Genomic DNA, 15,343 nt, shown 5'->3' on the forward strand with positions numbered 1-15,343 from the left:
TTCCAATTCTGCAGCCGTTTCCCGCTCTTCCACATTCTCTACTCTTTTCCCTATTTCTGTCATGACCAGTTCTAAACTTTGCATTTTATCTTCTGCTCTTTCCATTTTCCTTTTAATTGCACTAGATTCTAATGATAACCATTCTTTTCATGATCTCATTTGTTCTTCAATAAAGGCTTTATCTATATTCTGTCCATCAGTTTTACCTTCTATTTCTCTGTGAAGATCTTGGTCTTCTTCTTCCTCTTCTTCTGTGTCTGTACCTGTGTTTGTGTCTTCTTTTCTTTGTGTCTGTGTCTCTTCTGTTTTTCCTGATGAGCTGCTTATATCTCTTTGTCGGGCCTCCTTTTGCTGGGCCTCCTGCTGTTGGTCCTCCCCTCCTGGGCTGCTTGTCTGTTGGGCCTCCTTCTCTTGATCCTCTTGTTGGTCACCTCTCCATCTTTCTCCCTTGTCTGTTTCCTTGTTCCCTCCCCTGCCGCCTTCCTCGTCCTCCAGCTGATCGCCCAGGTGTCGGGTGTCCCTCAGCTCTTCGTGCTGTGGCTGCCCACTCCTCTGCTGAGCCCCCTGGCTTGGGGGAAAAAGCTGTTTTCCACTCCGGACGTAAGCGCCCGAGTGCTTTGGTACCTCCTGCCAGATGGCAGAAGGGAGAACAGTTTACATGCAGGATGTGTGGAGTCTTTCACAATGTTTATTGCTTTCCACCTGCATCAAGTGTAGTAGATGTCCTCCATGCTAGGAAGAAGTTCCCCAATGGCCTTTTCCACTGACTTCACTATCCTCTGCAGGGTCTTGCAGTCCAAGATGTTATAGCTTCCAAGCCAAGGGGTGATACAATTGCATAGGATGCTCTTAATACATCCTTTATAGAATGTAGTGAGGATGGAGGGTGGGAGATAAACTTTCCTCAGCCTCCACAAGAAGTGGAGGTGCTGCTGGGGTTTCTTGCCTATGGAACTGGTGTTAAGGGTCCAGGTGAGGTTCTCTCCCAGGTGTACACCAAGGAACTTGATACTCTTGACAATCTCAATGATAGAGCCATCAATGGTCAGGGAAGTGTGATCTTGCCAGGCTCTCCTGAAGTTGACAACCATCTCTTTTGTTTTTTTTTAACATTCAGATACAGATTGTTGGCTCTGCACCAGTCCGTTAGTGTCTGCACCTCATCTCTGTATGCTGCCTCCTTGTTCTTACTGATAAGCCACACTGCTGTCATGTCATCAGGAAACATGTGCGTTAAGTTGTGTTTGGCTGCACAATCGTGGATCAGCAGAGTAAACTGCAGTGGACTAAGCACACAGACCTTGGGGGCCCACAGTGGACTAAGCACACAGCCCTTGGGGGCCCACAGTGGACTAAGCACACAGCCCTTGGGGCTCACAGTGGACTAAGCACACAGCCCTTGGGGGCCCACAGTGGACTAAGCACACAGCCCTTGGGGGCCCACAGTGGACTAAGCACACAGACCTTGGGGGCCCACAGTGGACTAAGCACACAGCCCTTGGGGGCCCACAGTGGACTAAGCACGCAGCCCTTGGGGGCCCACAGTGGACTAAGCACGCAGCCCTTGGGGTCCCACAGTGGACTAAGCACACAGCCCTTGGGGGCCCACAGTGGACTAAGCACACAGCCCTTGGGGGCCCACAGTGGACTAAGCACACAGCCCTTGGGGGCCCACAGTGGACTAAGCACACAGCCCTTGGGGGCCCACAGTGGTCTAAACTACAGCCCTTGGGGGCCCACAGTGGACTAAGCACACAGCCCTTGGGGGCCCACAATGGACTAAGCTACAGCCCTTGGGGGCCCACAGTGAACTAAGCACACAGCCCTTGGGTGCTCACAGTGGACTAAGCACACAGCCCTTGGGGGCCCACAGTGGACTAAGCACACAGCCCTTGGGGGCTCACAGTGGACTAAGCACACAGTCCTTGGGGGCTCACAGTGGACTAAGCACACAGCCCTTGGGGGCCCACAGTGGACTAAGCACACAGCCCGTGGGGGCCCACAGTGGACTAAGCACACGGCCCTTGGGGGCCCACAGTGGACTAAGCACACGGCCCTTGGGGGCCCACAGTGGACTAAGCACACGGCCCTTGGGGGCCCACAGTGGACTAAGCACACAGCCCTTGGGGGCCCACAGTGGACTAAGCACACAGCCCTTGGGGGCCCACAGTGGACTAAGCACACAGCCCTTGGGGGCCCACAGTGGACTAAGCACACAGCCCTTGGGGGCCCACAGTGGACTAAGCACACAGCCCTTGGGGGCCCACAGTGGACTAAGCACACAGCCCTTGGGGGCCCACAGTGGACTAAGCACACAGTCCTTGGGGGCCCACAGTGGACTAAGCACACAGCCCTTGGGGGCCCACAGTGGACTAAGCACACAGCCCTTGGGGGCCCACAGTGGACTAAGCACACAGCCCTTGGGGGCCCACAGTGGACTAAGCACACAGCCCTTGGGGGCCCACAGTGGACTAAGCACACAGCCCTTGGGGGCCCACAGTGGACTAAGCTACAGCCCTTGGGGGCCCCCATTTTCAGTGTAATAGTCCTGGAAGTGCTGTTTCCGATCCACACTGCTTGAGGTCTCCCTGTCGAAGTCAAGAATCCAATTGCAGAGGGAGGTGTTTAGAACCAGCAGGCCCAACTTCCTTATCAGGTACTGAGGTATTGAAGTCAATAAGCAGCATTTGAACATATGAGTCTTTATTTTCCAGGTGGGTGAGGGCTGGATGGAGGGCGGTGTTAAGAGCATCATCCATGAAGCAGTTGGAAGTATATTCAAACTGCAGAGGGTCCAGTGAGGGGGGCAGTAGGAGCCTGATGTGCCCCATGATGAGCCTCTCAAAGCACTTCAAGATGATGGATGTGATTGCGACAGGGTGGTAATCATTGAGGCAGGACACAGATGACGACTTTGGGGCAGGATCAATGGTGGTGGCTTTGAAGCACATAGAGACCACAGCGCTGCTCAGGGCCTAACCCTAATGGATTGCCATGTTCAGTCATTGGTGTAGGCCTGTGAACACTGCCAGGAAGTTGGTTACAGTTCCCTTTCTAATTGCCCCCCTTCCAAATGGATAAAATAAGAAATAACTAGAACTATAAATGGACAAGAAATCTGATTTGTAATGGATTTGGGAAAGTGAGAGCAAAACCATCTGGAAAAATTGTTCCTACTGCAAGACTTGTTCTTTTCAAAACCCAAGACTCACAATTTTGAACGTTACTCTCCCAACAGTCCATCACTTGTAGTTTGGCATTTTGTGCAAAATGGAACTTGATGAGCATTTTTAAAACCATTATTTTTATCTTTTGAATATACTTTGGATATCATCATTTTCACCTCAACCCAAATTAATAGGAGTGAAATTCTCTGTACAGTGTGGCTTAGGTTCAATTTAATAGAGATCTTGGGACATTAATAATAGCTGTGAACCTTGTTTATTACTATAGTTTTGATACAAGATATTTTTGTAATCACTGCTTGAAAGCTCCAAGTTCTAAACCTTGCTACATTTGTTTCCTGTTGTGGTTTGAGAGAGAGAGAGAGAAGGAATAGTTTGAAGTGAATGTTTTCCTGTGTTTTTAGGATCCTGAACCTCTGGTCTCAAACATTCCAAAGTAAGGAATAATCAGGGAAGTTCAAAAGAAATGAATACAAAAAAGATGAGTTAGTCAGATATACAATGTCATGGTCACAGAAAGGAAGTTTGATATTTATCAGACTGCATGTTTTTAGTTCTGAGGATGAACTTTTTTTTTAATGGCTTTTTTTTTAGTGACTATTTAAACTAAAGTACATGAATGTCTGGGCTGGATCCCTTTTCATAAGTGGTGAATGCTTTAACTTGGCAAATGGTTCACTCTGAAGAGTTTCAATTGCTTCTCCCCAAGGGTTCTGCTGTTAGGGCAATTATTTTACAAGAGAAGAACTAGTCTTGTGTTTAAACAGGGCCCCTTACATCTTTGGGCTGGGATTTGCTTGAGGCCTTGTGCACTGGAGACTGGTGTTTACACAGACCCTCCTGTGTATTGGATTGGTATTCATACAATGTTATGCTTGTTTTCTATTTCCCTTCACCCCCCAACCTTTCCTCTTCTAAAGGAGGCTCTTCTAAAACCTCACTCTACTCCCAGACAGGTGTGTACAGAATAGCTCTGCTTCTGATCAATAGGCACTTTAGAGTCTGTCTGATGTACACTCCCCTGCTGTGGTGCCTTCATTCTCTCTGCTGTGAGTTTTCAACATTTTTCTTTCTGCCTTTTGCAAGTCCTCTGTCTCTTGCACTAACTATACCTTCTTTCCCAACTGACCAGTAGTCTTTTTACCTTCTTCCCTATCCCAGAGCTCATTTATATTAGTCTTGCGCTCAACCATGGGACATCTCGCATGATCCATTTTACTCGGGTGACTTATGTGTCAAGTTAGTACAGCTAATTGGGCCAGCCATCCCATTGGGCTAAGTGTCTTTTATAGTGTCTGCACCAATAATGAAATTTCAATAGACTGATCAGATAAAATTTTAATTTTGTAATTGAGTGCACTATTTTTCACTCCGAATGAATGTTTCTCATTGCTGTGATGCAGGAAATGAGGCATCTTGTGGTGGTAGGCAACTTGAGATGGAAGCTATGAAGTCATCTTGAGTGAGGGTTGCAGCCTTCCTCCAATAGAGAACAAAAACACCAATGCTCCCAGCATCCGCGAAGAAGGAAAGAGGGTTGATATTGGGTTGTTTCATTTTGTCCATCCTGCCGACCAAACTATGGGTTCTTAAGTGTCTCTCGAATGTTTTGGAGCCTCAGGCTCTTTGGCTTGGAAAGACACCTGAATTTTCTCAGGGGCCCTCAAACAATTGTCACTTCCACTATTAACAACCATATCTTCAGCCCAGTTGCACCACACTTAACATAATTTACCCAGCCATCACCTCTCTCAAAGCTCACTGCCTTTGACCAAGCTTTAGTCTGATTATCTCACCTCTTTGTTCAGTTGACATTTTCATTTTTTTTATGGTCTTCTCAGACAACATAGCGACAAGTAGTTTTACATCTGTATCTTGGTCCCTTAACACAAAATTCAAACCTCGAGTCAGACTAGCAGCATAGCCATGCTGATAGAAATCTGATGAACACCACGTGATTGCTGTTTATCAATGGTGGGTGTGACCAGGAAGCTGAGCTGAAGGATTCAGTATCACAAGGAACAAAGTTCTGATCTTCCTGAGAGTCACCACGTAAATTGTTGTTATTATTGATATCAGCGCTGACTCAGTTACTTACTCTAGCCTTATTGAAGTGAGCTGAGCTCATGATCTCATGCACAGAAATGTGGAGGAACTCAGCTGGTCTTGCAGCATCCAGAGGAGGTAAAGATGTATTACCGATGTTTGGGGCCTGAGCCCTTCTTCAAGGTATAAGAGACAACCGGCAGGCGTCTTAATGAAAGGCTAGAAATTAGGGGTGGGGGGGATGGGGGGAGAATGGGAGAGGAGGAGTCCAGACCAACAGCCATAATGTGATAAGTGGAAAAGTGCAAATTGATTTTTTGGCTCTGTGAAAGCAGACAGAGGGAAGAGAGAGAGACAGAACTAGAGGGAAGGAAGAAGGTTTCCTAACGGAAACCAGAGAAGTCAGTATTAAAGCCACCCAGTTAGGGGGTTCCTAGATGGAAAATTAGGTGTTGTTCCTCCATTTTGCAGGTTGTCTCAGTCTGGCAGTGCATGAGACCATGGACAGACCTGTTAGAAAGGGAATGAGACAGGGAATTGAAATGGGAGGCCACTGGGAGATCCAGCTATAGCTGCAATATACATTGAAAAAGGGTTCAGGCCCAAAATATATCTTTACTTCCTATAGACCAGCTGAGTTCCTCCAGCATTTCTGTGTGTGTGTGTTTTGCTACAAGCTCAGCGTCTGCAGACTTTTGTGTTTCACTTCATGATCAAGTGCCGGCCAGAAAGAACTATATACTCGATAGTGCCTTTGGATGTAAAAGAACCAATGACATTGAAAAACAAAGGAACTCCCCTCTCTCCTTGGACCAATGTGACCAGAATGTAGTGCTGTCCAAATGTGCCCTTGATCAGTGGTGCCCATTGCCCTGTTGAATACTCAGTTCGTGCCCATGTGAGTCAGTCACCTGATAAATCAAAGGAGTTACTGGCAATGTGCCATAACACCTAACAAAACCTGCATCTTCAAGAACATGAAAGACCAAAGATTATCTGGAAACATTTATTTGCATGGGACATTGGCTATACTCAAATTTAATGTTGTATTGCCAGTATTTCAATACTTGGTTGCTGAAGCTGCTTGAGGATGTGAAAGGATCTACATAAAAGCAAATCCTTTAAATTATTGACAAAGACTTGGTGAATGAAGTTGTCTTTGATAAAGCCTGAATTGGTTTTACATTTACCATATACAAAAGGGATATACCTCCATCCATAAAGGCACTGCTCCATCCCTAAATGATGCTGCATACTTCCATTCAGGAATCCTTGGATTGCTATTTCTTGTATTTTAATAATGTTTCCTCCTTTTCAGTCCATGCTCCCTCTGGAGATGATCATACCTGATAGAATATTGCTCCCTTCATATTTTGATATTCAGTGGTACTTCATAAACAATTCACAGCTGCAATTGTTTCTTTTTTTAAAAAAAATCCCTCTAATTTAATTGAACCATTTTCTTCCTGCTATCATTTCTTCTGTGCCTTTTGAAACATCCAAAAGCATAATGAATGTTTTCTGAAGTGTATTTATTGTGCAATGTCGGAAATGCAGTCATTAATTTTGTGCATGGAAATTCCCACAAACACCTAGATGAAATGATCAAGTGATCTTTCAACAGCCTTAATTGAATGATAAATTTAATTTTTTTCTCTTTAAAATGGATGCGGATCAATGCTCTCTCTAAAAGAGTGTTACATCTATGCTGCTATTTATCTCAGCCTAGATTATAATGTTGTTTATATTTCCTGTTAGAAATAGTTGCTTGAATAGGCTAGAAAACGGAAATGGTTGAATAAGTATGGAGGCCTCTACACTATGTCTTTTTCCTTGATAAAGCACTGCCTCAATTGGGAATAAAAACAAACTGCTGGAAACAGTCAGGCAGCACCTGTGGAAGGAGAAACCGCTGACATTTCACAATGCAGATCCTTTCCAAGAACTGGGAAAGAATTAGTAAGTTTGAGTTGTGGGGACGTTGTTCAGAATAAAGGGAATGTTTCCAAGGGTGGGTCTGGAACTGTTATGAGAGTAAGATTTACAATTGTCATCTGGTTCAGAGATTCATGAGGAAAGTTGGGGAGAGGGAGATCTCGGGAAGGTTATGTTTTAAACCATTCTGGGGAAGTTGAATCATGTCTGATGCAAACCTAAGCAACTCTGTTAAATTCATTTCCTTTAGTCGAAATGGAAATGATGAGTTGGGAATGACAGGTAAATGAATCTAATGCAGAGAATTTCCTTAACCATTATTGTTGGCCATTGTTTATTGAGGAGGTGCAAGACTAGTTCAGTGTTCTTCAGCAGACAAAGAATTGCTGGAGGGCTCAGCAGGTCATGGGTAGAACTGATCAGTCAACGTTTTGGGTCTGGACCCTTTATCAAGACGAATATAAAATATGTAAAATGACGTGTATAAAGCGGGAAAGAAGATGGGGGAGGGGCCCAGAGGTAACAGTATAGGACTTTAAGTGTGGGATGAATAATCTCTTTGGTTAGCTGGGCTATTCAATGGTGCAGGTTTGTTGAGATTTCATTTTGGGAATGTGAGCAATACCAGCCATTTATTGCCCTTCTCTGGTTTATTCTGTTCAATCAAGTGGCTTGGAAGATCAGATCAGAAATGATGGGGAGGAATGGGACTTGTCCAACTGGGCAGTTTTTGGATTCATCACTCAATACATCCCTGCCTGCTGGAAATCAAAAATCTAAGTTCAACTCCCTAAAATCCTTTTCTCACCAGGAATTTATCCACTTGAGTTTCATCAATAGTTATGAGTGCCAGAGCCCAGCACAAGAACATTATCTTGTTTTCTTCTTGAATTCCCTTATGGGTTTATTACATCTATTTATAACTGCTGGTTTACATTCATCTACGCATTGCAATTCTAGTCTTTTATATTTAAATATTTTTTTCTTCCCCACCCACCTACCCCAATCTTTGTGAATTTTTGTTTTATTCCCCCCGAGACCAAACACTAATTAATCAAGCTCCAGTAATTTCCTGCTGATAGTCCACTCATTTAATTTTAAAAACTTTCCCAGTAAAGCGGCATTGACTCATCTAAAGCAAGTTTTTATGAACAGTTTAAACTGTTGTTACATATCTGTCAGAGATAGACATTAGGCCTGGTTATTATTCACTGTTCTCCATTTATCTAGGTCAGCAACCAAGATGAAAATATTTATTGCCAAATCAGTTCATTTTAACTTTCTGGATGAACATCAACCTGGTCACAGCTCAAGACAGAGCTGACTCAAGAGGGCGTATGAATGTCAGTGGAGGTCACCTCATCCACCCACAAATTTCTGAAACAGACCCAATTTTGAGAGTCTGAAACCCCTTTCTTCCCTCTCCCTCCACATCTGTTCTATATTCTTGAATGGAATTCATGGTACGGTCAACAAAATAACACAAAAAGACTTAATTCAGGGTCAAGAGTACAAGAGCCTTACTTTCTCTCCAAGTATTAATTCAATCTTTAACAAGTGGATGAATTCCTGCCTCACTGGTTGATATCTGTGATAAATTAGATAACTTAACATTCCTCCTCAAACTTTTCTCTTGAAACCAAGCACACTAACTGCCCAGTGAGTTGGTACTTAAGACTAAACAAAGTTATTGGCAACTGCACAATGAAGTAAATAACACTAATTAAAGCTAATTTAAATGAAGTAGGGATACAGGGCCAGGTGATGAGCTGGTGGACCCCATTGTGGCTCCAGGTGATCACATTTGCAATAAGCGTTGGTGGTTTAAGGAACTCAGGATCAAAGCTGAGAACCTGAAGGCTGGTCTTCAAACACTGTGGCACATCAGGGAGTGAGGAAGGTAAAAGAGTGGACATTGGACCACTGGAAAATTACACTTGAGAAGTGGTAATGGGGAACGAAGAAATGGCAGATAAACTGAACAGATGTTTCAGAAATAGAAGTTATTGTCATGAACATATGAAGTGAGTTGTTTTGTGGCATCATTACAGCCCAAAGATTGCTATAAATTACATTTTAAAAATAAATAAATTAATGCAAAAATAAGAGAAAGTGTGGTTCATTGCGTATTCAAAAATTTGATGGGGAAAAAGCTTGTGCTGCTCGGTGCTCACCTTGAGGCTCCTGTACCTCCTCCCCAAAGGTAGCAGAGTGAAGAAGGCATGGCCTGGGTGATGAGGGTCCTTGAGGATAGAGGCTGCTTTCTTAAGACACCATCTCTTGTAGATGTCCTCAGTGGAGTGAAGGCTGATGCCCAAGATTACTGAGTTTACCACATTCTGTAGTTTTTTCCTGTCCTGTGCATTGGTATCTCCATATCAGAGAGTGATGTAACCAGTCAGAATGCTCTCCACAGTATACCTGTAGAAATTTTCAAGTCTTTGGTGACGTACTAAATCTCTTCAAATTCCTCATGAAATATAGCCATTAGTGAGCTTTCTTCATGATTGCATTGACATGGAGGCTTCAGGACAGATCTTCAGAGATGTTGACACCCAGGAATTTGGTTCTTAACCCTTCCCCACTTTGGCCCCCTAGGTTGTGTTCTCCTGATTTTCCCCCTCCTGAAGTCCACAGTCAAGTGTTTGATTTTGCTAGCATTGAGAGCAAGGCTGTTGTGACACCTGTAAACTAACTGATCTATCTCCCTTCTGTATGCTTCTTCATTGCCGCCTATGATTCTGCCAACAACCATGGTGTCATCGGCTCATTTGTAGAGGCAATGGAATTGTGCCTGGCCACACACAGTCATGGATGTGACATTAATAGAGCAGTGGGCTAAGCACACATCCTTGGGATGTGCCTGTGTGGATGATCAGTGAGGAGTCGTCATTGTTTCCAATTTGTACTGACTGTGGCCTTCCGATGAGAATCTCAAGGATCCAGTTGGAGAGGGGGGGGGGGGGTGCAGAGATCCAGGTTTTGGAGCCTGTTGACCAGCCACTGCTGGAATGATGGTGTTGAAATCTGTTTGATGAAGAGAAGCCTAATGTACATGTTGCTTTTGTTTAAGTGATCCAGAGCTGAGTGGAGAGCCAGGAATATTGCATCTGCTATGGAGTGACTGTGACATTAGGCGAATTGCAGTGGGTCCAGATATTTATTTAGGTATGAGTTCATTCTGGCCATGACCAACCTCACAAATCATTTCATCCCAGTAGATGAGAGTGCTACTGGATGATAGTCATTTTGGCTCACTCTGTTCTTCTTGGACATCGGAATGATTGATGGCCTTTTGAAGCAGCAAAGGTGATTTTTGCATTAATCTTCACTGTGGAAGACACTAGCAATGTGCAGAAATTCAAGAGAGTTGGGGAACAAACCTAAGTATAGTCACTCTTACGAAGGAGAAGGTGCTTGAGAAGCTGAAAGTTTATAAGTCACATGGACCAGCTGAACTACACTCCAGGGTTCTGAAAGAGGAAGCTGGGATCAAGACCAATGAACACATTGGTTGTGATCCCAGAAATCGCTAGAGTTGGGAGAGATTCCAGAAAACTGGAATATTGCAGATGTGACTCCACTCTTTCATTAAGGGAGAAAGGCAAAAGACAGGAAATTATAGGCTGGTTAGTCTAACTTCAGCGGCTGGCAAGATTCAATACTTCATTATTAAGGATTCGGTTTCAGGTTAATTCAAAGCACAAGATAAAATAGGCCGAATACAGCATGGTTTTCTTCAGGGAGAATGTCAAACAAATCTGCTGGAGTTCTTTGAGAAAGTAACAAGCAGGACAGACAAAGGCGACTGGGGAAAGATGGATGTTGTGTACTTGGATTTTCAAAAAGTCTTTGACAAGGTGCCACACTTGAGGCAGCTTAACAAGAAAGGAGCCAATGGTATTAAGGGAAAAGAATGAGCATGGACAAATGAATGGTAGAAGACAACGAGGGTCTTTTCTGCTTGGCTGCCGGTGACTAGGGATGTTCTGCAGGGTTTGGGCTTACTGCTGGTGACTACGGGTGTTCTGCAGGGGCTATTACTTTTCACATATTGAGATGATGAAATTGATGACTTTGTGGCCAAGTTTGCAGATGATATGAAGATAGGAGAATGGGTAGGTGGTGTTGAGGAAGCAGGGAGTCTCCAAAGTGACTTGGATAGGTTGGGAGACTGGGGAAAGAAATGGCAAATGGAATATAGTACAGGGAAAAGAGATGTCGACTATTTTCTAAATGGGGAAAGAATTCAGAAAGCGGAGGTCCAAAGGTTAACTTGCAGATGGAGTTGGTAGTAAGGTGGCAAATGCAATGTGAGCATTAATTTTTAGAATATAAAAACAAAGGTGTAATACTAAGACTTTCTAAAGCATTGGATCAGACCACATTTGGAGTATTGTGAGCAGTTTTGGGCCCCATACACTGTATCTAAAGAAGGATGTGCTGGCATTGCACAGGGTCCAGAGGCAGTTTACAAGAATGATCCCAGATATGAGAGGGTTAATGTATGAGGACCATTTACTGGTTCTAAGCCTTTACTTGCTGGAGTTTAGAAGGATGGTTGTGTTGAGGGAGGGGGGGAGGTAATGGGGAGGATCTCATTGAAGCAACAACTATTGAAAGGGCTGGATGGCGTGAACGTGGAGATTGTTCCAGTGGTTGGAGAGTCTGAATAAAAAGACATCTCTTTTGAAAAGGACCATAGAATGCTGCAGCACAGAAAACAGGCCATTCAACCCTCTAGTCCGTGGAGTTCATTGCCACAGACGGCTGTGGAGGCCAAGTCATTTGGTATATTTAAAGCAGAATTTCGTGAATAGTAAGAGCATCAAAAGCAAGGGAATTGGGTTGAGAGGAAAAATACACGATTTGAGTGGCGGAGCAGACGATGGGTCAAATGGCCTAATCCTGAGCCAACATCTTATAATGTTAAGGCCTCCTAGTACCACTTTATATCCCTCTCCCAACCTGGGTATTTCCTCAAATTTGGGCTCTCTTTCTGTTATCAGCACCTTTACCCTCATTCTACCTGGGTTCTACCTTGTTCACTTTACATTATGTAAATGTCTTTGGAGCTTAATTGACCTTCAGAAGGTGGGGATCCTCATGATGAGCCATGCTGTCCGGTACTTTTCTCTTCTATCATGATTTCCAAAGTCAGGATGGCAGATTCTCCTCCCAGAAGGACTGAAACCTGATTAATTGCATGGATTTAGTTTGGTTTCCTTGTCATCATTACTGAGTTTATATCTAATTTATTATCAACTGATGTAATTAATTGAACCTGCATGTGCTTCTGGGTGAGAAAATTGGTCATTTTAACCATTGTCTCACTATTCAATGCACCTCCCCCCCCACCACCCCCCACTTACTCTCCCCACACTGTACATTCAACTGACAGTCAGTTCCATCTGAATTTAACCTGGCAATTTAATGAGGCTTTTCTGCATCTATTTATAGTCATTCCTAAACTTTATAATTATTTTACTCTGAAGTTAGGCATTCTGCATCCCAAGCCATCAACCATTTAAGTGTATGAAATGTGAGCGGGTAATGTGTTACAGATGCTGTGTGGCTAAAATTTAATTGCGAGGCTAAGGAGCGGATGCAGAATAATTCTCAGTGCAAGTTTATATCATTTTTTTTGTGCAGTAATAATGTCAGCAAACCACACACTTTCTTCCAATTATATTTACAATGAGTCTCATCATGGGATAATTAAAGTTGCTTCGAAATGCAAAGTTAATACACAAAATTGCTGGAGAAACTCAACAGGACCCATAGCAACCACAGGAGGCAAATCGACGTTTCAGGCCTGATCCCTCATCGAAGGCACTGTCGGTAAGGAATTTTAACGTTCTCCCCATGTCTGCATGGGTTTCCTCCAGGTGCTTTAGTTTCCTCCCATCCTTCAAAATGTACCGGGGTTATAGGTTAATTAGGGTATTTGGGTGGCACAGACTCATTGGCCAGAAAGGCCTGCTACTGCGTTGTATGTCTAAATGTTAAACAAATAAATGGGGAGCCTCCTTTCCCTTCCCCTGGCTTGGGGAAAGGAATTGAAAAAATGGCCTTTCCCATTTTACTCCTTTCTTGCCTCTGCCTTTGGAGTGGTAACCATACTTTATAAATATATCAGGGTCAAAACCACCAGCCAGCTGGACTGGTTTACTTTAGTGAGACATTGACTTGTCAGAATGACACTGTGATTCAGTTGCACACAGATGGAACCCCTGTGATAGGGTGGAGGCAAATCCAGAGGAATGACATGATTCTAAGTGGGGCTAGCTGGGGGAGGGGGCTGGGGGTGGAGTGAAATATTGTTTAATGCAGCTTATTTGTCTGGAGGTGTAAAATGTTGGAAGTGTATTGGTCAAACCATCCTATTAACTGGGATGAGGCTAGTTATCATAAAGGAGAAGATTATGCCCTGCACTGTTGTTTTATTACTGGCCAATGGCACTTGCTTTCACTGTGACGAAGTGCTATGAGAGATTGGTCCTCAAAAGGTCAACAGCAGATGCTATCTTACTGACCCTCCACTTTGCATGAGATCAACTGGATTACAGGAACACCTGCGTCAAGTTGCTGTTTGTTGACTGCAGCTCAGGGTTTAACACCATCATACCAGCAAAACTAATAATCAAATTAGGGTGGTACTGTTGGCTTAGTGTTAGCGCAAAGCCTTTACAATGCCAGTGATTGGACCAGACTGGGGTTCAAATCCTGTGCTGTCTGTAAGGAGTTTGTATATTCTCCCTGTGTCTGCGTGGGTTTTCCCCAAGGGCTCCAGTTTCCTTCCACCATTCAAAAAAAAATGTTCCGGGGGTGTAAATTAATTGACAGTAAATTGGGTCGCATGGACTCGTGGACCTAAATGCCCTGTTACCGTGCTGTATGTCTAAATAAAAAGAACTTTGGGATCCAGGACTCTGTTCCTCCCTTTGTAACTGGATCCTCCACTTTCTCATTGGCTGACCCCAATTAGTGCAGATCGTCAATACCACTGTCTCATCCTCATTATTAACACACCATGCTGCATATTTCATCCCGTTCTCTCTATATCCACAATGGTATAGCCAAGTTTAACTCTAAATAAAATCTATAAATTTGCTGATGACATAACTGTTGTTGGTCAATAATGATGAGTCAGTATATAGAATGGAGATTGAGAATCTGTGAAGCTAGAACAATAACAATAAGACCAAGGAGCTAAAACAGGGCTTTAGGAAGGAAGGCTGAAGGACCATGCACCTGTCCTTGTTGGTCGATAGCAATGGAGAGAGTTAGTATTTTCCAGTCCCTGGGAGTCCACATATTGGAGGACCTCTCCTGGAGCCGGCATAGAGAGGCAACCACTCAGAGGCCACTCTAATATCTTTACTGAGGAGATTTGATGTCATCAAGTACTCTATCAAACTTCTACAAGTCCACTGTAAAAGTACATGCACTGTATCACAGTCTGGTTTGGAGATCCAAGGGCCCAGGATGGCAGGAAGCTGTAGAAGGTTAAAATCCCAACAAATACCAATGCGGGCACCGACCTGTGTGAGATGTTGCCTCAAAGAAGGCAGCCAACTTTGTGAAGGACCCCCATCATCCTGGTCGCAACCTCTTCTCGCTGCTACCTTCAGTCAGTACAGTAGCTTGAAGTCCAGCACCTCTCATTTAAACATGAGCTGATCCATTTGCCACTCAGACCCACAGTCCGGCCTTCTCCCCATAACCTTTGATACCCTGGATAATCAAGAATCTATCAATCTCTCCTTAAATACACCCAAAGATCTGGTCTCTGCATCTGCTTGTGGCAACAATTCCACAGATCTACCACCCTGTGGCTGAAGAAATTCACCCTCATCTCTTTTCAAAACAGAAACCCTTCAATCCTGATGTTGTGCCCTCTTGTCCTAGACACACCCACCATGGGAAATAACCTTTCTGCATCTCATCTGTCCATGCCTTTCAACATCCAAAATGTTTCAATGAGATTCCCCCCTCATTTTCCTAAATTCCAAAGAATAATGGCCAAGAGCTGTCAAATACTCCTCATACAATAACCCTTTCATTCCTGGAATCATCCAAATGAATCTACTTTGAACTAGTTTAATTTAAACCTACTCCAGGACCACCAAAAGATATCTTGGATAGCACAAGCTCATGAGCCAGAAGGGCCTGTT

General features: G+C 43.9%; 1 protein-coding gene and 1 long non-coding RNA gene across 3 annotated transcripts in view; one reads left to right on the forward strand and one right to left on the reverse strand.

Annotated features, from left to right (window-relative positions):
- Positions 1-15,343, forward strand: part of LOC138760929 (pleckstrin homology domain-containing family G member 1) — a 233,803-nt gene that overhangs the window by 98,579 nt on the left and 119,881 nt on the right. The window lies entirely within an intron of this gene.
- Positions 1-15,343, reverse strand: part of LOC138760930 (uncharacterized) — a 36,927-nt gene that overhangs the window by 10,910 nt on the left and 10,674 nt on the right. The window contains exons 2-3 of one of the 2 annotated variants that reach the window (XR_011355971.1): positions 12,252-12,360; positions 4,982-5,067 (exon numbers count right to left, since the gene is read on the reverse strand). This is a non-coding gene — a long non-coding RNA (uncharacterized lncRNA). The remainder of the gene's footprint in view (positions 1-4,981; positions 5,068-12,251; positions 12,361-15,343) is intronic. The other variant, XR_011355970.1, reaches the window with a different exon arrangement.

Source organism: Narcine bancroftii, chromosome 4 (assembly GCF_036971445.1).
Source record: "Narcine bancroftii isolate sNarBan1 chromosome 4, sNarBan1.hap1, whole genome shotgun sequence".
Lineage (NCBI taxonomy): Eukaryota > Metazoa > Chordata > Chondrichthyes > Torpediniformes > Narcinidae > Narcine > Narcine bancroftii.